Source organism: Callithrix jacchus, chromosome 7 (genome assembly GCF_049354715.1).
Source record: "Callithrix jacchus isolate 240 chromosome 7, calJac240_pri, whole genome shotgun sequence".
In the NCBI taxonomy this organism is placed as follows: domain Eukaryota; kingdom Metazoa; phylum Chordata; class Mammalia; order Primates; family Cebidae; genus Callithrix; species Callithrix jacchus.
In genome coordinates this window covers 137,506,191-137,529,910 of record NC_133508.1, presented here as the reverse complement: position 1 = coordinate 137,529,910, position 23,720 = coordinate 137,506,191, and the positions used below count along the sequence as shown (strand labels likewise).

General features: G+C 38.5%; 1 long non-coding RNA gene across 3 annotated transcripts in view; it reads left to right on the top strand.

Moving 5' to 3' along the window:
- The window catches only part of LOC118143044 (uncharacterized), a 72,635-nt gene extending 55,799 nt beyond the window's left edge, over positions 1–16,836 (top strand). For 2 of the 3 annotated variants that reach the window (XR_004727098.3, XR_008473053.2), the window contains exons 5-6: positions 15,388–15,635; positions 16,038–16,836. This is a non-coding gene — a long non-coding RNA (uncharacterized LOC118143044). The remainder of the gene's footprint in view (positions 1–15,387; positions 15,636–16,037) is intronic. The other variant, XR_013520285.1, reaches the window with a different exon arrangement.
- Positions 16,837–23,720: the final 6,884 nt, after the last annotated feature.

Here is a 23,720-nt window from a genome sequence, read left to right as displayed (position 1 = left end):
ACTCGTAAGATACATTTTTGGGGGATTTTTTCTATAGGCTTACCAAGGCCATTAGATGGCATCAGGTGAGTTTCATTTCACAAAAGGGTAATGACACAGCAGTTGTTCTGCATTGGGTCTGGTATTTGGGTGGAAATGCAGCTGCTCCTGCAACATTATCATTTCTTCTTGATAGCAAGAACAGATTTCACCCAAAGACAGGAATATTTGTCACAGGGGAAGTGCCAAATGGGGAGAGAGGAAAGTGGGGAAACATGCTTCTCTTGAATGTACTCCCCTTCTTTCTTTCCAATTTGACTGCTCTGGAAGGGCATACATGGGGAGTGCTGGAGTATGTGCCATAAAATATATAGGAATCTCTAGTCATCCCTCTTTATGTTCCTAACATCTTATAATTATAATAACTAAGCAGTCACTAATTGCCAGCTTTTGCAATAAGTGCTTTGCCTTTTAAAAAATATCATTTAATTCTTACAACGATACTATAAGAGAGGTACTTTTATTATTTCCATTGGATATTGAGACTAAGAGCAATAAGATGACTTGCCTGAAGTCACACAGATACACAGCCTGCAGGAGAGTGAGAATATCAACCATTTCTGCCTGGATCTAGAGACCGAACCCTAATCACTGTGCTCTGCAAACTCTAGGTTGGCTTGATCAGTGTGTGTTTCTGCTGGGGAAGCATTAGCAACCTTGGGCAGACAGGCCCAGGATGATGTTGGAGTTGATTTAAGAGACACTTGGGTGTCTGACTTATCAGCAGGGCTCTCTCTAGGTCAAAGTTAAAAAAAATAGAGTTTCTTTTAGTTTTCCAAATTCTTCTTTCCTAAAGTCTGTTGAATGATGGTTGCTGCTGTCCAAAGCTCACATGTACTCATTCAGAGTCTTTCTTTCTTTCTTGTTTCTTTCCTTTCCTTTTCTTTCTCTCTCTCTTTCTTTCTTTCATTTGTTCTTTCTCTTCTTTCTTTCTTTCTCCCTCCCTCCCTCTCTCCTTCCTTCCTTCCTTCTCTCTTTCTTTTAAAAAACAGCTTTATTGAGATATAATTCAACACCATACAATTCACCCATTTAAAGTGTATTATTCGGTGGTTTTTAGTATTTTTATAGAGTTGTACATCCATTACAGCAATCAATTTTAGAACATTTTTATTACCCCCAAATAAACTGTACCCATAACCCCATTTCACTGTACCCATAACCCTAGGAAGCCATTATTCTACTTTCCATCTCTGTGGATTTGCCACTTCTGGGCATTTCATATGAATAGAATTATACAATATACAGCCTTTTGTGCCTGACTTTTATTTAGCATAATGTTTTCAAAGTTTGTCCATGTTCCAGCATATATCAGAATTTCATATATTTTTATTGCCAAGTAATATTCCATTTGTGTGGATATGCCACTTATTTATTCATCGGATAAGGGACATTTGGGCTATTTCCACTTTTCGGCCATTATGAATAATGCTGCTCTGGACATCACTCAAAGTTTCTTATGCTCTTTCTTCATACTTCTATTCAGAACGCCCACATTATCATTGTACAGATCTTAGTTTGGGATTGGAGAACACTGGAGTAGTCTGATTATTACGTTGCATACTGCAGCATAGATGACTGATACACTAAATGCATTGTAAAGGAGGAGTATTATAAAGCCAATAAACCTCTCATTGTTGAAGTCATTGCAGGCAGTTCCTTTTGAGAAATGAGCTCTTCCTAGCTCCCTGTTCTTACACTGGCTGCCACCTGTCATTGTTTTCTCCACACCCACAAAATGCCCAAAGAAGCTACTTAGCAGCTCACTTCTGAAAAGCTGCCAAGCCTGTCAGTGGTTCTGCATTGAACCCATTCTCATTTTCTTCCGCTCACACTCTATTTTTCTTTTCTACAGTAACTTTCTCTGTGTAAATAAAAAGATTATTATTCTGAATTTTGTCATTATTCATAATTGCAACTTTTCCATAATCTCTTCCCAACCTATAATTGCCTTCTCTTTCTTCTAGCTCACTCCTTCCAGAACCGTGATCCCAACAATTTGAATCTACCTAGATCATAGGTAGTAGGATCTGTCTGTCATTTTTTTTAACTCTCCATCAGCTTCTTGACATTCTCTCTTCCCTGTTGACCAAACTTAAGCTCAGTTTTAACCATTTAATCATCCTAGTCACTCCCTGTGGTTACCCTCAATTCCCTGTCTTTTTTGGCTTCAGTTTCCTTCCTTGCCAAAGCCACACATTAAGTCTCCCTCTCTGTCTACTATATACCTACCTACACCAGTGAGTCTGAATAGGACTAAACAAAACAGAAAATCTTGCCCCTTTGTACAATTTGTATATGTTTGTCCCACTGTAAATTAATCACTACTTATTTCAAGTGGGCCTTTGATGCTTTATGCTTCATCCCTAATGCTGCCAGGAAATTACGTTTCTCTAGTCCATTGACTTTCCCACTTTTTTTTTTTTTTTTTTTTTTTTTTTTTTGGTGATACAGTCTCTGTCTGTCACACAGGCTGAAGTGCATAGCTCACTGTGTCTTCCACCTCCTGGGCTCAAGCTATCCTTTGGCCTTAGCCTCCCAAGTAGCTGGGACTACAGGTGCGTGCCACCATGTCTGGCTAATCAAATTTTTTGTTTTTTTTTGAGATGGAGTTTCGCTGTTGTTACCCAGACTGGAGTGCAATGTCACGATCTCAGCTCACCTCAACTTCTGCCTTCTGGGTTCAAGCAATTCTCCTGCCTGAGCCTCCCGACCAGTTGAAACTACAGGCGTGCACCACCATGCCCAGCTAATTTTTGTATTTTTAGTAGAGACGGGATTTCACCTTGTTGACCAGGATGGTCTCGATCTCTTGACCTTGTGATCCACCCGCCTCGGCCTCCCAAAGTGCTGGGATTACAGGCGTGAGCACTGTGCCCGGCCTTTTTTTTTTTTAATAGAGACATGGTCTTGCTATGTTGCATAAGCTGGTCTCCAACTCCTGGGCTTAAGCAGTCCTCCTACTTCAGCCTCCCAAAGTGCTGGGATTACAGGTGTGAGTCACCACGCCCAGGCCCACTTTTCTAGTTGATTTTTTTATTTTCACAGCTCTCCTAAAACCTCAACGCTTCCTCCATTATCCTCAATCACAATTGAAAGAGAATTCTCCAGACTCCAAACACCATATTTACCATCCAGTGTCTGTATCCAAGAAATCTAACATTTGTGCTTATTTGTACTGTTTTTTCTTAGAGAGAAAGGTCATCTTTTTACTTGTGTGCTAGGTCCCATTCTTTCTTACCTCTTAAAGATCATTGCTCCAGCAGTTCTTCTCTCTCCTGCTTCATCATTTTTTCACTTTTGGAACATTATCACCAATATACAAACACATTATTAGATTTCCTATTTTAATATGATAAAAACCAAAGCTTTCTGCTGACTCCATCATCCCTGCCAATTATTACCCCATTCCTGGGCCTTCCCTTGCAGCAAAACTCTTTGAAACAGTTGTCCCTTACCACCAACTTCTTGAAATTTCCACTAGAAGAGCCAATCTCGAACTTAATATATAAAAAATGGAACATCTGATCTTTAACTTTGCAATACTTTACCCCCAGTTGTCCCATCTCAGTTGATGGCAATATTACCTTTTTTTTCTTTGAGACTGAATTTCACTCATCACCCAGGTTGGAGTGCAATGGTGTGATATAGGCTCACTGTAACCTCTGTCTCCTGGATTCCAGTGATTCTCCTCCCTCAGCCTCCCAAGTAGCTGGAATTATAGGTACCCACCACCACGCCCAGCTAATTTTTTGTATTTTTAGTAGAGACAGGGTTTCACCATGTTGGCCAGGCTGGTCTCAAACTCCTGACCTAATGATCCACCTGCCTCAGCCTCCCAGAGTGCTGGGACTATAGGCATGTGCCATCATGCCCAGCTGGCAATATTACCTTTTTAATTGCTCTGGGTCAAATTCTTGAAGTTAGAATCTTCTCTTTCTCTCATACTCCATATCCAATTAGTCCGAACATCCCGTTTGCTCTATTTTTATGCTACATACTCCATCTGATCCATTATAATCATCTCTATTATGAGCACCCTGGCATGAGCCCATCATTGTCACTTACTCCCTAATTGATCCCCTGATTCCATTCTTGCCTGTTATCTTTTGTTTCAACAAAGCAAAAGCCGAAGTACTAAGAATGGTCAAAAAATCCTGACAAACTGAGCCTCCAGTTAATCTCTGAATTTCTCCATACTACTTTTCCCCTCCTGTTCACGCAAGCTGGCTGGCATGTTCCACTTCAGGGCCTTTATGCAGGAACAGGGATTTTGCCTGGAGCACTCTCCCCCTTCACTTGCTGTAAGCCTTTTCCAATGTCCCTCCTTAATGAGGTACACCCAGGAAACCCTATTTAAATTTGTGTAGCATTTCCACCCTGATCTTCCTACCCTGTCTTGGTTTTGCATAATGCTTGTCACCTTCTAATACACTACCTAATTTTAAAATTTTTTAAATGTTTATTTATTTGTTTATTTTTTTGAGTCTTGGGGGACTGGGATGAATGAAAAACTTACATTTCATGAAAATGATTTTTAAGTTTCAATGACAAAAAATTACCCTTTGATAATATTGAAAAATTTAAACTTGTATTTACATTTCCTTGACTAAAAAAAATTCTCAATTGAAAAAGTGAATAAGTCCTAGGCCAGGCATGGTGACTCACTTCAGTATTTTGGGAGGCTGAGGCAGGAGGATCACCTGAGCTCAGGAATTTAAGACCTGCCTGGGCAACATAGTGAGACCCTGTCTCTGCCGAAAATAAAAAGAAAATTAGCTGGGTTTAGTGGTGCACACCTGTAGTCCCAGCTACTTGAGAGACTGAGAGCAGAGGATCACTTGAACCTGGAATATTGAGGCTGCAGCAAGCCATGATTGTGCCACTGTACTCCAGCCTTGGTGACTGAGCAAGATACTATCTCAAACAATAACAACAACAACACCCAAATATTTATGCCTAGAATCACTTGACGCCTCTGAAAGATTTTAAGTAAGAAATAGATGCAATCACATTTCAAAAAGATCACTGGGCCACAGTGAGGAAAAGGAGGTCAAAGAAGTGCCGAAGGGAGCCAGGAAGACCAGGTGGTTGTTGACCACTCCAAGAATCCCATGGAAAAGTGATGGAGGTTCAGCAGTGAGGATCAAGATCCAGCGGGGACAGAAAAGTGAATTGTGAGCATGTCAGTGCTCTAGGAAATGCATATGGGAAAGTGGGAAGGAGCATAGCCTGACTGCCAGGTTTGTGTTTCTGCAATAACTGGCTATCAGGTGTTGCTGTCACTAGAAAAAAAAAAAATAAGAAGAAAAACAGAATGAATACTGTTTTGGGATATGTCAAACTTTGAGGCTATGCCACGTTTGAGGTGCCTCTGTTAAACAATTAGTATTCTTTGACTAAAATGACTGGTGATCCCTGTTGGTGTCTTCCAAGTATTCCCTTCTGGATTTTACATCCAATAACATGGGTTAACACCCAGCATTTCAATGGGGTCCACAGTGCCTGAGTCTTGCCTTTCAAATTAAAAACCCACCTTAGAAAATATTTATTTTTTTGTTGTCTGTCTCACCCCACAAGAATGTAAACTTCTTAGTCTGGAGTTTTTGATTGTTTTGTTCACAAGCATCTTGTTCTTGGTCATAGTGGGGATCAGTAAATATCTGATCAATAAATTAATCTGAAATTGAGACATGCATTCAGGGTCATATATTAAATTTATTGACCAAATTGTTCTATGTGAAATATCAATCTTTGAAATTTTGTTACTGAAATCATTTATTAAATCTGATGCTTATTTAAAAAAAATATTACCATCTCCATTACCGCCCATATTGTAAACTTACATTAACATAGTTGTTATTTTAAGATTTTGCAATAGAAAATCTTTGTTTAGCCTACATTACATTTAAAAGTAGCATTCTTTTGATAACTAAAATCTTCTAAAATCATGCATTTATTTTAAAAAGAGAAGTTTGAAAAAGTGGTATTAGCTTCATGTCCTGGAATTTGGCATTGAGGACTCCCTGGAATTCTCCAGCTGCGAGAGCTAAGAATAGTGCAGAATGTAAACTTCCATAAAGCCAACTGTGGAAGGAATTTTGAGAAGCAGATTGAGAATATAGCATACTCAGAAAGTTTAGAAAATGATACTCTTTAATTGTCAAATAGCATGTATTTTTAATGATATATTTTACTGCTCTAAACTCAAATGGAATAGCTTGTAGGACCTCTGACCTCCTCCCAAGAGAGGTTTCATTCATTCTCCATTCATTCATGTGTTAACATTATTATGAGAGAACACGGGACAAAGACTTGCCTTTGACAAAGGACAATGTTACTGCTACCTTTTATAGACGTACTTTCAAGGCCCCCCAGAAATGCACGTGTTAATTTCATTCAGAATCAGATTTTAATTTGTTGAATTTATTATACCCTAGAATTCTCATTTTTGTTTGTGAGCTTCTAAGGCAGGTGGTGGAATTTAGGAGGTTTTCTCTTTCTTTCCTTCCTTCCTTTCATCCCTTTCCTCCCTCTGCCCTTTCCCCTTTCCCCTTCCCTTCCCTTCCTTTCCTTTCGTTTCTTTTTTCTTTTTTTTGACAGGGTCTTGTTCTGTTGCCCAGCGTGGAGTGCAGTGGTGCAATCTCAGATCACTGAAACCTTTGCCTCCCATGTTCAAACAATTCTTATGCTTCAGCCTCCCACTCAGCTGGGATCACAGGTGTGCACCACCACACCAAGCTAATTTTTTTCTTTTGTATTTTTAGTAGATAAGGGGTTTCACTATGTTGGCCAGGCTGATCTCCAACTCCTGGCCTCAAGTGATTCGCCCAGTTCAGCCTCCGAAAGTGCTGGGATTACAGGTGTGAGCCACCGCACCTGGCTGGAATTTAAAGTCTAGTAGAACTTGGGAAGTGAAGCAATGTCGTGCTTGGTTTGCTTCTGTTTGCCCTTCCAGCACTCTCATTTCTCCTTTCAGCATCTTGGTCCTAGCACTGGGTTTGCTCGTGGGAAATCCCACAGAGGTCTGGCCTCCTCAAGAAGTGCCTTATGTACCCGGATCTGCCTGGCTCCTTCCCCTTCAATGGAAGCCTGTCCTTAACTGGTGGGTTGTTAAGGAAAAAAATGTCAGACTATAATTTTATGTCTTATAAAATGAAGAAATTGGTCTAGATGATAACTGAGACCCCTCCCTGTTCTAAAATCTTGTGATTCTGTGAGTCTCTTTTCAGGCAATAAAAACTACTGATGATAACTTTCCTGATAAAACTGTGCTATTTTCACCATGTTTGTGGAATTATCCCTTTAGTTTGGCTAATCTCTCTCTCTCTCTCTTTCCCTTTCTGTAGTCACAGGACTATGATTAGAATCTAAAATAGTATTCTGCTTATAGCACATTTCATAGAGGGTAGTTCTGTCTCAGACCCAGTTTCTGGGTGTGTGGATTTCAAGCCCCTAACTGGGCCTGGTGGGCAGTTTGGTGGCAAGATGCTGGTACATTTCCCCACCTTGGTGAAGGCTTTGCTTCACAGCCAGCTCTGCTATGTGATTTTCCACTTGTGGACTCAGCATGGACCACTGAATCCTCAATAGGATCGCTTGTTAAAAGGTGTAATATTACTACATATGTTTTGATAGACTCAGTCCTTGCAGGCAACTCCTGTGAGAGCATGCTATGGACAAGAACGAGGCAAGTGGGTGGTATGATTTGTCCTGAAACCGGCAGGCCTCTACTGAGATTAATTGTTGGCAAACTCTCCCCAAGATCCTTGATCATAAAGCACTCCAGGGAGCGCAAAGGATTACAGTCATCACCCTGATAGCAAGCTGAGCTAATTTTGCCTTGGTCTGACCTTTTGGTTCCAGAGAGTCTCACTATTTCAATTCTGTCCCTTAGATGACACACCATAATGATGCCAATGAGAGCGTGATCAGCTGCTCATCAGGAGCAAGACCCCAGCATTTCCTTTCCAGCTCACAGATATTTCCCTGAAATTGAAAACGCCTTCTGAAACATGGAGCCTTCCATTCTTTGTCAGTCATCCCTGCTTTGTAGCTGGTCAGTCATAGCCAGAATGTGGGAGGACAGATGACTTCTGTCACATGAATCTTGCAGTGAGTCCTGTGGAGCCATAGAAGGACAGGTGCTAGACCCAGTGCACAGGCAGGGCAATGCTCTCTCGGTGCGGGTTGGGGATTAGGGGCCCTGAAGGCAAACTACCTGCATAGGGCACTCACCACATTGTGTATTATTTTCCAGAGGGTTCCTCTTTGTTTCCCTATGACTGACAGATGCCCACGGTCACATTTGATTATAGTATTCCTTTCTTTGTTACCAAGGCAGCTTTATTATTGAAACCTGGTGAAATATCTACAGAAAAGAGTCATGGTGTGTTACTTAAAAGTAATTGTGTGTTATTAAAAAGTAATTGTTTCCTCCAAAAGGAAAATAAATTCTTCATAAAAGAGAAATGATGATTTGGTTCAAGGTTTCTTAGCACTACATATTGTTGTCTTGGTGATGCAGAGCAGACTTGGGAAACAGAGGGGAAGAAATTGGAATACTGTTTTATGGTTAAACCATGGTTTCTGTGCACAGGTAAAAGTGGGGAGTTGAGTGTAATTAGAAATGAAATTACTTTGGCCGTTCTGTTTTAGGAAGGGCCTGGGATTTCCGGAAGAGGGGAGGAAGTGCTGATAGCTCCTGAAATCCTCCCCGTTTCCAAGCGGTTAATCCTCAGGAACTCTCCTTTGTGGAGGTCATTACTGCTCCTGTCAGATGGTAATTAAAAAAAAAAAGCAGGCCCATTTCAAAGACAGCATGGGCAGCAAAGACGACTGTGGCCTGAGTGTTCACCCATCCAGATTATTCAGAGGAATCTTGTCCTATCCTAGTACCTTTCGTGGTTCTTAAAGGCAGAGAAGCTTTTCAAAATTTTCAGCCCCACAAACACTTTAAGTTTCTTAACTGTATTTATCTTTTATATATAGAAATCTGGATGGGCCATCACTCAGGCCGCAGTGTTCTATACTGTACACACTGTCTTTGAAATGGGCCTACTTTTTTTTAAATTACCATCTCACAGTTGCAGTAACGACCTACACAAAGGATAGTTGCCAAGGATTAACTATTGCTTTTCTTTTTTTTAAACAATAATATGTCTTTGTTTTCTTCACAAAGTTGCCCTGCTCTGACTTGCTCCCTCTGTTACAAAGGCCTATTTAAAACACACACAGCTTAGTGTGGATTGGAAATCCTGATCCATTCATTCTCACCTTTAATCACAACCTAAGCATACGTATTTGCCTTTTTGATAGTGCTCAGTGTTTGCTATAGGAAAGGGCTAGTGACTAAATTTTAGTTCTAAGGTGCTATTAAGATCTAGAATTTTGAAAATAATAGTATGCTTAGCCTATACCTCTGAGAAGTTTTCCACCACTCTGTAGGCATTTTCAAATATAAAATAATAGTAATAATGACATTTAGTGAGAACTTGCTATACAGCAGACAGTGCAGATCCTTTACATATATTAACACACTTAATTCTTAGAACTACCTGGTGGGACAGGTCCTATTGACATCACCTCAAGGGAAGGGCTGAATGGCCAAGAATTTGGGTTCCACACATGGGCTAAGAGTTGCAGGAGGACTGTGACTGATTCTGTACAGTGTGTGGTGGGTGCCCTCTTAGATCCTGCTTCCCTGGCTGAAAAAAACGACTAAGCATGTGGAAATTAAAGAGAAATAAGCTGGAAATGAGAGTATGGAGGCCATGTGGCCACACCTGTGATGTGGTCCAGTATGGGCATCACCTTAGCAGTGAGCAATAGTCTCACAGGTGGTGCAGGAACCAAAGAGAATCTATGGTGCTAGTGGACTGGGGGCCTTCCATTCTCTCCCCATTCCTGGCTTTTGGAAGAACAACTGAACCCCAAATTGAATTGTCAAAGCACCTGGAATTCTTGGACAATTCAGGGCTAGGATAGGATGCTCTCTTTAGGAGAGAAATGCTAGACTCCTGCTAGGGCAGATGCAGTTTCCAGCAACTAACTGGAAAGACAACAGACATATGCCAGTTTATGCTAGACTCTGGAGAGGGTCTTACCTCTGTGAATATACAATTCTGTGGGTCACTGCATTCTCTGCAATCTCCAGTGACTGTTCATTACGTACGACATCCAGCTTATTCCTCACATCAGCCTCTAATGTATCTCACCTCTAGTTCTTTAGAGTCAACTTTGGATCTTTTGTTAGATCAAGCAGTCTCATTTTTGTTTCCCAAATATGCTGTGCTTCTCACTTGAACCTTTGCTTATGATTTATTTTGCGGCCCTCAAGCAGAATAAGCCCTCTCCTTTCACTATCCACGCTCTACCTTTCTTTCAATGAAATGCCCATGCCCTCCATAAAGCTTTTCTTTAGCCTGTGCAAATCTCACCCATTTTCAAATTCTTGTACTATTTTCTATCTAATTGATTTTTTGTCCATGAGAATAAAGTGCTAGTTATCATTAATTGCCTATTCTGTATAGTTAACATCTTTTCTCCTTACTGTCTCAGAAGGTAAATCCTTAGATTTTTTCTCCTTACCTTCTCAGAAGGTTGAATTGCAGGAGATAGCATTTCTTCTGTGTCCAGCATGGGGCAGCTGTGACCAAAGGAATGAAAGCCATTCATTGAATCAGAAGACCTGAATTTTAATCCTGGCTTGGTCATTTTCTCATTGTGACCTTAGGCAAATTTTTCAAGTCACAAATTCTTCATCTGTGGTAGCCATCTCACAGGGTTAATGAGAGAATTAAACTTAAGTAGGTGAGAATAAATATAGAAGCACCAAATGCATATAATTATTCAGAATATTTATTCATAAAAATATGAATGATTGTCACACCTGTAATCCCAGCACTTTGGGAGGCCGAGGCGGGTAGATCATGAGGTCAAGAGATTGAGACCATCCCTTCCAACATAGTGAAATACCGTCTCTACTAAAAATACAAAAATTAGCTGGGCATGTTGGCAGATGCCTGTAGTCCCAGCTACTTGGGAGGCTGAAGTAGGAGAATCACTTTAACTAAGGAGGAGGAGGTTGCAGTGAGCTGAGATTGTGCCACTGCACTCCAGCCTGATAACAGAGTGAGACTCCATCTCAAAAAAAAAAAAAAATATGAACGACTGTCACCATGACCATACTTTCCTAACCATAAGAGTATATGTCATTTTGCTACCTTAATTAGGCAATGCCAGAATATCCCATAATACATAGACTTCATAAAACTTCCCTATTAAAATCATGATCTTCCTTGTAGGTGTCATTTGCTTTCCTGTGTAGCCTGGACTTTGCTGTTAATCATATTAGGGAGGTGTTATCATCATAGCAGATAGAGTTTTTTGCCCCATGATCTCCTAACTTTTTAACCATGTTATATTTGTTATTTATTGCTCTGGGTTGCTAATTTAAACTTAGTGGCTTAAATTAGTAATAATCACTTATTATCTCTTTTGGGTTTGTGGGTCAAGCATTTAGGAACATCTCTTGGTGTTGCAGTCAGATATCACATGGGGCTGCCATCATCTGAAGGTTTGACATAGGGTGGAAGATCCACTTCCAAGGCAGCTTACTCACATAGCTGTTGGCCGGGGACTTCTTGCCATGGGCATCTCCATGGGATTGTTTGAGTGTCCTAAAGGTAAAATAGTGGACTTTTCCTAGAGTGAATGAACTGAGATACTAAGACAAAAGCTGAAATGCTTCTTATGACCAAGTCTTAGAAGTCACAGACTGTCACTTCTGCCCTGTTGTACTGGTCACACAGGCACAGCCATGATGCATTAGAAAAGGGAGTTGTACAAGGCATGAGTACATGGAGGGGAGTAGCATTGGAGGCCATTTTTGAGACCGAATACCGTAGTCCACCCTCTGGCCCCCAGTGATTCATGTTTCTCCTGCTTAAGAAAATATACTTATCTCCTTCCTCAAGGCTTCCAAGTCTCATGCCATTACAGTATCGGCAGAAAGTCCAAGACTGGATCACCTAAATCAGAGCTGAGTATACCTCTTTGAATGTTGATCCTCTAGATCTGAAGACCTGTGAACTAGGAGACAAGTTATCTGTTCCTCACACAACCAGCACCCCCAAATTATAGGAAAGATGTAGGGTAGTAGCAATCTACTTTCTTCAGAAAGGGAGAAAATAGGAGTCACACAGCAGTTACTGGTCCATGGCAGGTCTAAAATCCAACCAGGCACGTGTTTCTGAGTCCTTGATTCAGGCTCCATCCTGCTGCCTTAGAGTGATTCTTTAGGGTTTTTACCTCTGTCCTCTGAGCTCTTGGTTCTATCTTCTATTTTATTTTTTTGAGATAGAGTCTTGCTCTGTTGCACAGTCTGGAATGCAGTGGTGCCATCTCGGCTCACTGCAGCCTCTACCTCCTGGGTTCAAGTGATTCTCCTGCCTCAGCCTCCTGAGTAGCTGGGATTACAGGTGTCCACCACCCATGCCCAATTAATTTTTGTATTTTTAGCAGAGATAGGGCTTCACCATGTTGGCCAGTCTGGTCTTGAACTCCTGACCTCAGGTGATCTGCTTGCCTTGGCCTTTTGAAGTGCTGGGATTACAGGTGTGAGCCACCATGCCCAACCTGGTTCTGTCTTCTGAGCATTACTTCCTTTTTCATTAGAAATGGCCTGTATTTGCAGATGAGTGTTTTCCAAACCTGCTTCTTACCCATAGAGGTTTAGGGACCCAAAGCCCTCTCATTTTATACTGTTTCAGTTCCTTTTAACTCCAAGAAGGTATAATTCTTTAAAACAATTTTGTGTTTTAAAATGAACTCATTTATAGTCCACTCTGTTAGACAAAGTCACATATATATATTTTTTGTTTTCCCCAAGAGATACCCTCTTTACTATGATAGGAACATCACGTTTAACAGTCTGAGAGGGACTTTTCTTTAAAGGAGTGAATTTGTGAGGCTTACTTTTGGAATCTTAGAAGGACTTTGTCTGACTGAATGGTTTCTCAGGGACTGTATTAGATATTTCTAAGGTTTTAACAAAGGATTTAATGGTTCTCCATTGGATTTGTTTTTTTCTCTGAAGTAATTTCTTAATTTGAGAATCTTGGAAGTGCTGAGAATGAGAAACAGTTTTATTTTTGAACTCAGCAAGTCCTGGATTCTTTACATCTAATTTTTTTCTTCCACTCATCATTCCTCTCACATTTTACTGTAAGCAGCAAAAAGAAGCCAGGTGGCCCTTTTAGCACCCTGCCTGTAAACCTCCTGAGGCTCGATCATCTAGTCCATCAGGTACATGTTTTTACTTTGCCCATTACTACAGGCAACAAAATGCTACTAAATTTTCTGCCACTATATAAAAAGGAAACCATTTTCTCCAGCTTTTCATAACATTTTCTCACTTTCTTTTTATTTTCTTTTCAAAATAGACTTTATTTTTAGAGCAGTTTTAGGTTCACAGCAAAATTGGGCAGAAAGTTGAGATTTCCCATATACCACGGCTGCCACAAATGCACAGCCTCCCTGACTATCAACCTCCAGCACCAGAGTGGGACATTTGTTGCACTCGTGAACCTCCACTGACACATCATTGTCACCCAAAGTCCATAGTGTACATTATGGTTCATTCTTGGTGTTGTACATTTTGCAGGTATGGACAAACGTATAGTGTCATGTATCCACCATTATAGTATCATAGGAGTACTTTCACTGCCTTAAAAGTCCTTTGTGCTCTGACCATTCATCCCTTCTCTCCTCAGTGACTGGAAACCACTGAACATTTCACTGTCACCATAGTTTTGCCTTTTCCAGAATGTCATATAGTTGGAATCACACAGTATATAGCCTTTTCAGATTGGCTTGTTTCCCTTAGCAATATGCATTTGAGATGCCTCCATGCATTTTCATGGCTTGATAGTTCATTTTTTTTTTTTTAAGCACTGAATCATACTCTGTAGTCTGGATGGGTCAAAGTTTAGTCACTCACTTTCTTTTAAACTCTCATTGAAAGCCTACTTAAACTAAAGCCTGGTGCTTCACACACTGCTATATCTAGGGTTAGCTCTATGGGTTTCCAGGAAGATCTTGAGACTATGCCATGTGCATTTCTGTTTTGGCAAGAAAAAACATACTTGAATAAATGCATATCTAGATCATTGATGAGATGGTAGAGACACAAGAAAAGGAAGTTTAAATCTTGCCAATTTGGTGCAGCCATCAGGAAATTACTTTGCTGTGTGCCGTTTCATGTGTGTGACAGTTAATATCAGCTCCCTGGTCTTGTACTCTGTTGATGTTTAGACATGCGACATCCCGAAAGTGCTACATCTGGATGGGGGAAATTTTCATGCTTCACACATCTTATTTTCCTAATCTTTAACCAAGTGTGGGCAAGAATTTGCAGATGCGATAAACAAAAATATTTTTGTTATATTTAAGGTTCTCATTCATATTTGAGTCTCTTGCTTCCCTGACATAGTAAATTCTGATGGAAGTGATCGTGGAGCCACAGACAGGCATAATAAGCTTAAGAGTAGTTTCACTTCCTAATGAAAAGAACACTGGGCCCAGGAGTCAGAAGACTCCTCAGGTCTAGCCTCAGCTCTGCCATTAGCATTCTGCCAGAGTTGAGCAAATCATTAAATTATGTGTTCTCAGTTTTCTGTATTGTGAAATAAAGGTGATGAATGAGGTAATTCCAAAGGTGCTAAGTCTAAAATTCCAAAGGTACTAGAGTCAATTTTAATATGAAATACAGGTTTATTAAGTAGCAGAACTGAAGTCATTATTCTAGAAAGTAATACAGAGTCATATTAAAATGAAAAAAATTTGAAAAATAGATTGAAATGACCTATTACAGCTTTAAAACTTTTATCAGGGTCTTACAGGATAAACTAATCTTCTAACTGGCTTTAAGTGAATTGAACTTTTTGAGGAAGGTGAGAGGGCTGGCTGCCATCTGCACCCTGGCATACCAATCTCTTTAACGTATTTCCTCTCAAGGGCAAAGTCAACAGTCAAGCATATCCAAATAAAGCCATTGAGTCAAAGTTTCAATACATAAGTGACTATGTCAAGTTGAGTTTTGATGGTGGAATTTGATAAAGCATCGAGATTACTTATTACCTTCATCAAGTGAAACAATTATAAATAGCTCTGAAAAAATTCGATATGGAATGTCCTCCGTGAAGACATCCCTTTGGAATTTGGCCACGTCATTTAGTGATGAGAATTGCAGGAAACAATTTTTAGCCTGATCTCTTCAGTAGCAAGACATTGAAAATTCTAATGTTATTTCTGTTTGTTTTTGTTTTTGTTTTTTTTTTGTGACAGAGTCTCTCCCAGTTGCCCAGGTGAGAGTGTAATGGCATGATCTTGGCTCACTGCACCCTCCACCTCCCAGGTTCAAGTGATTCTCCTGCCTCGGCCTCCTGAGTAGCTGAGACTACAGGTGTGTGCCACCATGCCTGGCTTTTTGTATTTTTAACAAAGACGAAGTTTCACCATGTTAGTCAGGCTGGTCTTGAACTACTGACCTCGGGATCTGCCTGCCTCAGCCTCCCAAAGTGCTGGGATTACAGGTATGAGCCACCATGCCTGATCTTACGTTTCTCTGAAGTAAGCCATATTACTGGTATTCAAGGGAATGATGATGGATTAAAAATAGACTTTTTTTCCCACAAACAGAAGTAAAGTTTTATAAGCAAAACTTAGATTAAGAAACTTTCTTCTTACTTCTAATATCTTAAATAGTAATAAGAGAGAGAAATCTGGAGCAATCAAACCTAGAAGGAGAGCTGTGGGCTTACAGGCCTTTGGTGGCGCAACTGGGCTAGCTCTTGAAAAACTATGAATAAAGGTTGCTTTTGATGCACTCCCCATTTTCCTTTCATTCCTATCCCAACAATTTAATAAGGTTACACCAAACGTAAGGAACAGTGATATATGCTGGCACTTATTCTCTATCCCTTTGTGTTTTTCAGCCAGGACACAAATACATGTAATGAAATTTTGATGGCAACATGACAACGTAGAAAAGAGCCCTGAACTGAAGAGCTCTGAAGAGTCCTAGGGGAGGAAACCTGAGGAGTCTAACAGTGTTACTTACCCAAGGGTGTGTATTTTTAGAGAGGAAATAGTTCCATAGTAATTTTATTGAGCATATACCTTTTCTAGTTTTCGAAAAAGTCCTTATAAAAATCTGCAAAAAAGTATCATTATCTATTTTTAAATTAAGAAAACCTGGCCATCAATGGATGAATGCATTTTACAAAGGTGCTTTATATACCCAATAGAATACCATTGAGTATTAAAAGAGAAGAAAATCTTGTCATTTGTGACAATGTGGATGAACGTGGAGGACACTGTGCTGAGTGAAATAAGCCAGGCATAGAAGGCCAAATACCACATGATCTCACTAATATGTGGAATCTAAAAACTTTGAACTCCTAGAAGCAGGGAGTAGAATGGCAATTTTCAGAGGCTGGAGTTATGGGAAATGGGGAAATCTTGGTCAAAGGGCACAAACTTTTAATTTTTTGACAGGAGGAATAAATTTTTTGAGATGTACTCCACAGCATGATGACTGTAGTTAATATATCTATCACAATTGCTAAGAGTAAATTTCAAATGCTCTCACTACAAAGAGTGATAATTATTTGAGGTGATGGATAGTAAATTAGGTTGATTTAATAATTCTGCACTCCAGCCTGGATAACAAGAGTGAAACTCTGTATCAAGAAAAAAAAAAAAAGAAATAAAATAAACAATCTTCTTTTTGAAGAGCTGACAGCTTACATTTTAGCAAAGATATTTAGAAAATTTCTTAATCAAGTGTATGTTTGAACTTGAAGAAGTTTGAGGATAATGTTAAGACAACTTTCAAATAATTTTGGTGTAAATCTACATGAATCAGAGGGTCAATGGAAAAGGTACCATTTAAGATATATGATACACAAAAGATGAGTTTCACTAACGCGTCTGAGAGACCATCATGTAATATTTCTGAAAATTAATGGTTTGGTACTGTTATATTTGAGAGGCATGATGCTCAAATTAGGGCAAACAAGTTGTTCATTAATATTTGCAGAATTTTAATGTGTTTTGTAGATAATTACCATCTTCTTTGTCTGATACTAGTTTATTCATATGAACTAGCTACATTGGCTATACATCCTCAAAACAAAGACTAATTTAACCTGGTAATTTTTGTTTGTAATACAGCACTATTCTCAGATTAACAATTGGCCTGAGATCTTCCAGTTAACCATAATTGTTGACATTTTTAGAGGTGCTTATAACTAGAATAGTTTTTAAAATTATGTTGATAAACTATTAATGCTATATTGAATTTTATGGTTGAATTGGTTTAAGACTGCTTTTCAGTCTGCAGTCTGTACTGTAATATTTTTTAAAAGCCTCTAGAAAGCAGTTTGCCAGTTTCTCATCAAGTTAAACATATACTTACCATATGACCCAGAAGTCATACTCCTAGGTATTTCTCAAGTGAGTTGAACATTTATATTCACACAAAAACCTGCACATAAATGTTTAGAGCAGCTTTATTCATAATCACTGAAAGCTGGAAATGAAGATGTCTTTCAGCAGGGGAATGGAGGGAATGGATAAACCAACTGCGGTATATACATTCAATGGTACGTTACTATGCAATAAAAAAGGATAACAATTGAATCCTGCAACAACATGATGAATCTTAAGTGCATTTTACTAAGGAGAAGAAGACAGATGCTAAAGGTTACATATTGTATTATTTCATTCATATGACATTCTGGAAAGGCAAAAGTATAGAGACAGAAAATAGGTCAGTGGTTGCCAAGGGTTGGTGGATTGGAGGAATGGTTGACTACAAAGGGGACATGCAGGAACAGTTTAGGGTGGTGGAACTATTCTGCATGGTAATGGGTTGATGGGTGCATAACTGCATTTTTTTTAAAGTCCATCACATGCAGTGAAATTGAATGTATGCAAACTATAAAAAATCAACTTGGATGTAAGAGATCTTAGGATGGAAGCAAGTGACTCTGACAGTTGTACTACAAATATACAACATAACTTCACTAAAGGGTGTGAGTGCAAAAGAGCTAACCTAAGTAAGTTGAACAAATAAGCAAATGGTTGGTGGATGGTGGGTACCATGTTTCTCATGATTGGAGTGGGAGGTTACAGGTAAGCAAGAGGGGAAGGCTAGAATGAACTCTGTGGGGCTGGAGTGGGAGACACCAGTATATCTGGTGTCTGGCTTGATACATACATAGATGGAAAATCCTAGACAGAGAAATCAGGTAAGAGAAAGAAATAAAAGTCATTCAAATAGGAAGTGAAACTATCTCCCTTCAATGAAAATGTGATTCTATACTTAGGAAATCCTAAAGACTTCACCAAAAGGCTGTAAGAACTGATAAATGATCTTAGTCAGATTTCAGTATACAAAGTCAATGTACAGAAATAAGTAGCATTTCTAAACACCAATAATGGCAAGGCTGAGAATCAAATCAAGACATAACCCCATTTACAGTAGTCACAAAGAAAATGAAATACTTAGGAATACAGCTAACCAAGGAGGCAAAAGATCTTTATAAGGAGGACTATAAAACATTGATGAAGAAATCAGAGACAACCCAAATAAATGGAAAAACATTCTATGCTCATGTATTGAAAGGATCTATATTGTTAAAGTGTCCATACTGCCCAAAGCAATTTACAGATTTACACTATTCCTATCAAATTATCAATGACATTCTTAACAGAATTAGAGAAAACTATTCTAAAAATCATATGGAACTAAAAGAGATCCTGGATAGCCAAAGCAATCCTAAGCAAAAAGAACAAAGATAGTCACTGTACTACCCAACCTCAAACTATATTACAAAACTAGAGTAATGAAAACAGCATAGTACTGGTACAAAAACAGACATATAGATCAATGGAACGCCTACAACCATCTGATCTTTGACAAGGCTGATGAAAACAAGCAAGGGGGAAAGGACTCCTTAGTCAATAATTGGTGCTGGAATAACTGGCTAGCCATACACAGAAGAATGAAACTAGTCTCTTACCTTTCACCATATACAAAAATTAACTTAAGATAAAGATTTAAATGTAAGACCTCAAATGATAAGAATCCTAGAAGGAAACCTAGGAAATCCCCTTCTTGACATTGGTTTTGGCAAATAATTTTTAGCTAAGTCACCAAAAGCAACTGCAACAAAAGCAGAAATTGACAACTGGGACCTAACTAAACTAAAGAGCTTTTGCACAGCAAAAGAAAATATCAACAGCATAAACAGACAACCTACAGAATGGGAGAACATATTTGAAAGCTATGCATTTGACAAGGGTCTAATATCCAGAATCTATAAGGAACTTAAATCAACAAGCAGAAAACAAATAACCCTATTAAAAAATGGGCAAAGGACATCAACAGACACTTCTCAAAAGAAAAGATACATGCCATCAACACAGATATAAAAATGATCGTCACTAATTATGAAAGAATGCAAATCAAAATCATGAGATACCATCTCACGCTAGTCAGAATGACTATTATAAATAAGTAAAAAAAAAAAAAACACATGCTGGCAAAGCTGCAGAGAAAAGGGAACACTTTAACTCTGTTGGTGGGAATATCAATTAGTTCATCCACTGTGGAAAGCAGTTTGGAGATTTCTCACAAACTTAAAACAGAGCAGCCATTCAACCCAGCAATCCAATTAAGTAATTAACTAATATGGGAAATATTTTAGATGTGTGTATATATTATATACATGATAATATATATACATTATCTGGCTCTGCCAGAATGAAAATCTAGAGACATCATTCAGGAGAGACAAGCACCCCAGTAAACAGATCTTCGTTATAAATATAATTTTCCAATTAAATGAACCAGGGGTCCTTGGAGAAATGGCTGGTTCTAGAATTGGGCGAGAAAAATTCAAGATGAGTCTGGAGCATCTTGTAGTACCAAAAAGTAAAAGAAATTTAACGATGGGAGCATGTCAATACAAGGCAGTACTCAAACTGAAGGAATGCCCCATGTCCAAAGCTGGACTAATTTGAGCAACAAAATAGCATAATTTAGAAATGTAATACGACATAGAAATTATATCTATCTATCTATATATTAGAATAGATATATATGATTGAATAATAATAGGGTAAAAGAGACAAATCTTCCTGACAGAAAAATTTCAAATAATTTATATAGATACTTTCCTTCCCCTTTTTGAATGTTGTTAGACTTACAGCTTTGCTCTGAAAGAATAGAATAGGAAATGGAAAAAAAAATGGTGATTTTACAGTGGAGAAACCCAGCAAACTACCTTAACTATATGACCAAGGTTGACATCACCAGTAATGTCATGTGCATATCATGCTCCCCTAATAAGTGTAATGAGGACACTTCACTTCTGTGGGATTCTTTCCTAAAACACATAGTCCCAGTCTAGTGATGAGAAAAGCATCAGACGAAATCAAGGACACTTTAAAAAATACATAATCAAAACTCCTTTAAAAACTCTCAAGGTGGTGAAAAATAAGGACGTTCTGAGAAACTGTCACAGACCAGAGGACATTAAAGTGACAGTGACATGATAACACATGTGGTTCCCTGGACTGTGTACTGGAATAGAAGAAGAATGCTACTGGGGAAATTAATTGAAGTCCAAAAAAAGTCTGGAGTTTATTTTGTAGCAATGCACTAATGTTGACTTCTCCTTTTGACAAATGTACCATGGAAATGTGAGATGGTAACATTAGGAGAAACTAAAACTGGGTAAGGAGTTTATGAGAACTCTCTGTTACTATTTTTGCAACTTTTCTGTAAACCTAAAAATATTTCAGAAGTAAAAAGTTTATTTTAAAAGCAGCCCTGATGTTAGAATCTTAGTTAATTAGTTAACAAATGCATTCAACACATAGCAATGTAAAACTTGCTGTGTCACTGATACAGTAATGATTAGCAAGTCAGATGCCATCCCCATCTTTCCAGAGCTTACAGTTTGGTGGTAGATAAAGACAACAGGGAAGTTTGGAATTATTTAATAAGTGCTTTGCAAAAGTGCCAGACGTTTTAAAAATATTTTTCTCCTATATTTAAATTAATAAATCTGGCATGTTAAATAGATCTTGGAGCATGGTAAACATATTAGTCCTCAGATAATACTTCTGCTGAATATTTTCCATATCAGATAATCCTTATGCTCTGAACAATTTGCCAGGTTTGTTTTAGATTTTTATTAGAGAACTTTGGGAATATTCTTTAGTTTATTATATTTTGCTCAGTGATATGGTTTGGCTCTGTGTCCCCACCCAAATCTCACCTTAAATAAACCCCATGTGTCATGGGAGGGACCTGGTAGGAGGCAGTTGAATCATGGGGGTGGGTTTTTTCCTGTGTTGTTCTCATGATAGTGAATAAGTCTCACAAGACCTGATGATTCTATATCCCCTGCATATGTCCTATTGCCTGCCACCATGTAAGATGTGCCTTTGCTTCTTCTTTACCTTCTGCCACGATTGTGAGGCCTTTCCAGCCATGTGGACCTGTGAGTCCATTAAACCTCTTTCCTTATAAATTACCCAGCATTGGGTATGGCTTTATTAGCACCATGAGAACAGACTAGTATGCTCAACAAAGAATTCTTTTCTTAAAAAGTAGAGAGCTGTTTCCTTTTTCGTGTAAAAAATGAAAAGTCAAACTAGATTTGATTTAAAATATTTTTTGATTTTAAATTTCATTGAGCTTCGTCAATTATATGCTACTTTCTTGGCTATTTATTAGAACAGTAAGGTTTACTTACTGATCACATAAAAACAAACATCATTTTTTTTTCATCATCATTTCCTATTTCTTCAGTTTATTTCAGGTAGAAAAGTATATTCCAAAGAAGAAAGATATTCCCATAGTGAAAAAAAAAACCCACATATATTCACTTAGGCAGGCAATACTTTTCAAAAAAATGAGAAGCCTTGTTACCATTATAAAAAGTCTGGGACCCAAAATGCAGCCCACTAAAATCCTAAACTCTGTACTTGCCAAGCCTCATCAGCTTTCCTTAGCTCAAAAACCTCAGGAATGGGTATCTTAAAAGGAAAAGCTTTTTGTGGATTTGTAAAGTCTCACTACAGAGAAATTCACCTCAGTCAGAAAGATCTTGTGGGTAAAAGTCAAGATTCATTTGCGAAGGCTGGCTGGGAGACATTTCATGTCTCTCTTTTGCTGAGAAGTAATCTCACAAAGAATTTATAGTCTATGGCTGCACATAAAGGTGGCTTCTTTGAGGGGTCCACTTTGGTATGTACTTCGAGAGGAGAGGATGGAGGCTGAATGTAAAACACTGTGGCTGATTTCAACATCTGCTCCTATAGTTACAAAGAACCAGAGGCTGGACTCTAAAGCAAGAATGGAAGGTCACAAGTCAGAAGTTTCTGAGAATGTGTTGGACAAGGAGTGGGTCGGGAAAACAACTGAATTTCCTCTAAAAAAAAAAAAGATATCTCTTTGATGTCTGGGTATTTGGTAAATTAAAAAAAAAAAAGAAAAAAAAAAAAGAAAAAAAAAAAGACAACAGAAAAGGTATTACTAATGGGGTAGAAGGAACAAAAGATTGAAATTGAAACCAAAACCAAATCATACCAAACCAAACAGTATTCCTTTCAGCGGAAGCGCATATGTCTAATACCACATTTTAAAAAATGACCCCTTTTCTGGATTGTTTCACTAGCCTCCTATTTTACCTTCCTGCCACCAATTTCTCCCTCTTTCAGTTTATTCTGCAAACTGCTTTCTGAAAGAACTTTCTAAGACATTTTAGTGACCGTATAACTATAGCCTTCATGATAAAAAAACTTTCAATGGCTCATCATTGTCACACAAAGAAAATCCAAATATTTCAGTTTTGGTTTTCAACTTTTTAGATGATTAGCCAAACCATGAAACTTTTCTGGTTATTGTTGTCAGCATCTGTAAAATGAAATCAATGTATAGAAATCTATAGGTTATCTCAACAGCCTAGGTCAGTTACATAACTAATTTTTAAATGGTTAAAATAGTGTTTTACTTTATCTCTCTCTCTCTCTCTCTCTCTCTCTCTCTCTCTCTCTCTCTCTCTCTCTCTCGTCTATCAATTATCTATTTCATACTAGTACTAGTTAGTACCTAGGGTGGATATAAATATAGGGTATGAATTGTTCCATTTCTAATGTTACCTTTACTTATGCAAGTGGTTTTGATTTTAGTTACCTTGTCTAAAACATGCTAAGTCAATAAATCGAATATCCAGAAATAAACCATGCTTTTACCATTTCTTAGGCCTCAAATTGACCTTGGCCACTTAACAGGAATGTTTTTGGTGCCTGCTCTATATTTTCAGGAACTTTAGTAAATACTTGGTCTCATTTAATCTCATAATCTTCAAAAGCCTCTTGAGCAAACCCCTGATAACATCCACTTCCAGTATGGATAATTAGAAAACAATTAGGTTCTAACGAGGCTTTCGCTTCCTTACTCTGTTTACCAGCACTGTTTCAACATCCTTCTATTGATATGAAATGTGTGGAGACATAATTTTTTCTTTTTCTTTTTCATCTTGATTCTGGAAGCTCTGGTAGAATAGTTAAGGAAATTTCTTAACGGCAAACAGGGG